This window comes from Acomys russatus, chromosome 2, assembly GCF_903995435.1.
Source record: "Acomys russatus chromosome 2, mAcoRus1.1, whole genome shotgun sequence".
Taxonomy (NCBI): Eukaryota; Metazoa; Chordata; class Mammalia; order Rodentia; family Muridae; genus Acomys; species Acomys russatus.
This window is the reverse complement of record NC_067138.1, coordinates 71510641-71513530: the sequence shown is the minus strand read 5'-3', so window position 1 is coordinate 71513530 and position 2890 is coordinate 71510641.

Genomic DNA, 2890 nt, shown 5'->3' with positions numbered 1-2890 from the left:
ACTCAGAGTTCCAGCCCAGCACTGCTCACACAGCAATCTCAGCATTTGGAATATCATGGTGCAATAAGGAATTTTTTTAAAAAAATAAAAAGCAGAAGTAAAAGAAATGCAAAATCTGCACGTCGTGGCTGCAGCTTTCCCTCACTGGGTCACTGGTAGCAGAAACTAACTGAAATCATTAACGATAGATCTGAACAACCTGTTAAAAGCTTGTGTTCCTGTGGAAAGAACATCGGCAGCTACTGGAAGGAAAAGAGCCATCACTGAGGGGTTGGGGTGTGGCTCAGAGGCAGCACATGATCCGTTTTGTTACACACAGTGCAAGAGGCCGTCAGCACCAGCACCACAAAGAGATGAAAAAAAAAAAAAGCCTCAGTGGCTGAATTCACAGAGGGACACACCAGGAAACAGGCTTTGTGGTTTGTGTGACAGTAGCTCTGTCAGACCCTCATTACACAACCCTGTCCTGACAGATGAGGAAATGAGGTGCTCAGAGAAGGCAATATCTGACTCAAGGTCACCAGCTTCCTCCCAGTGTCCCTCCACCAAGATATCGTCAGTTACTGAGCTGGAGATCTGACAAATCTTTATTTGCATACAAACCCCTGTGGTGATGGAATAATTGAGGGTGAGAAGAGACAACCTAAACAAATACAGGCAGCCACTGCCTACCAGACAGCAAGAATTTAAAAAAGAAACCAAGACAGGTTGTTAAGTTCCTGATCCATCTTGTGAGTTGGCATTGCAAGCACTGAAGGTTGTTTCTGCTCATTTCGAAACGTCTGCCAGACAGGTGCTCTTCTCCCCACTGACAGATGGGACGGAGACCAGAAGGCAGGAAGGATGAGTGGCAGGACTTGACTGAATACTCCTGCCTGCACAGCAGCATGTCCATGGTCCCTGCCTCTGATGGGCATCGAGCCTTAAGAGCTAGGAGCACTGGGCTGTGGAGATGGCTCAGTAGTTAAGAGGGTGGACCACTCCTGAGGAAGACCTGAGTTTAATTGCCAGCACTCACGTGCACAGACATGTGACTAAAAATAACTAAAAAGAAAGAAACAAACAAACAAAACAACCTACCTAAGAGCAGGCTTGAGCTGGATGGCTCATCTTTATCCTTATGGCAACCTTGTGAAACAGGTGAGACACATGGATTTTACAAAGGAGGAAACTGAGGCACGCACGAAGAAACGTCTACCATGGGCTTACCCCATAGGCCCCATCCAGAAGGCAGGCAGGCAGAAGTTCTAGAGAATGTGGAAGGAGCATGCCAAGTCTCCGCCCTGTCACTCACCAAACAGTTTTATTCTCCATCATTACACTGAAGAGCTCTGTGACCAGATGACAAGCAGAGGCTTCCCTTATCACATTCACAGTGACACTTGCCGCAGTGGGTCAAAAGACAGTGAATAATTCCACTGAGCAAAGGCTAGGGGACTCCTCCATCTTGGAAACAGAGAGCCCAAAGAGGTAGGACATGTCTTACCAGCAAGTCTCCTGAACTGCGCCAGTTCCGCCCACCACATTGCTCTGTAAGGGAGTCAGTGGGCAGCACGCCGAGAAGCAACACACTCGGCATGGTCACACAGCCCTGGACACGGCGCATGTGCAACAAGAATCCAGGCTGCTAGCTTAGGCCAGTGCTCGCTCCCCATGACGGCTCCCACCAAGGGCTCCTCAGCTGGCGGTCAGGGAAGCACTCTGTGCATGGAAGTAAGAATAACAAACAGCACAGTGAGCTGGAAATTACCAGAATCATCCAGCCTGTGTAGATGGGCAAAAGGAGGGTGGGCAAAGTAAAGTGACACAGCTCAAGGCCAGAATGCTGGTCCATCGTGGTCTGGATCTTATCACTCCACCATGTGTGAGGAAACAATTTGACACGGCTGGTGGAGAGGAGAAGGCAACCAATCCATGGGACTTCTCAGAAGTACGTTTTTTTCTAAGCAAGTCCAGGTCATTCCCAGAAGGAAGACAGGTACAGAGTTGGACCTTGAGGCATTTACAGTCTCAGCAGAAAAAGAGGTATATACAGGAGAAACTTAACATAATGTAACGTGCTCAGCAGCAGCTCCATCAGGAAGTCAGTGAGACAGGGAGCAGCACGGGGACACAGGAAGTTGGATTTTGAGGCATGAATACATATGCCAGTCCAAGGAGTGTTCCAACTTATAATGACGACTTGTGGGGGACAAAACCCACAAAGGCTGGTTTTCGGAGCAGGACCTTCACACCACACCAGAGCTTTGGGCATGGGGCTGTGGACAGTCTTCAAACTTTAAGGAAGTCTCTGAGCTCCTCAAACAAGCCCAGAGTGTCTAATCATACTTCATTCCAGAACAATGTCAATGTCAGAAAACAGCAGTGCTGCTCAGCAGGACAGAATTCCAATCACAAGCCAGCATGTTGCCACGCAAAATCAGTCTGAGACCAACAGGATCTTCTTTTCCAAGTGCCCCTGTTGATGTGTATCCGGCCTTTGGTCTCCTTCTTGCTCATCTTCCAACCCTCCCTGTTGTCTATAGCCTGGGTGCTAACAGACAGCAAGGCCACACAGTACTGCAGTTCACAAGCTAGCTCACCCTTTCGAGAATCTCCTGACACACTGGAAACGGGTAGGCTTATGACATCAGCAGTCTGAGGCAATGCAGAAAGAGCAGCATCCTCTCTGAGCCTCAGTTTCCCCATCTGACACAAAGGGTCATGGACTTGCCCTGTGGGGTCTGCTGCAGGTCCCTAGGGCTCTGCAGGCAATGGAAGGGACCCTCCATCCAGGCTGCAGGCCCAGCACAGCCACCAGATTCAGCAAAGCCAGGGCAGCATAAAAGGCCAACATGGCATCTGGCCTGCTCTTAGATGATGCCAGAGCCTACATGAGTAACACTCTGCA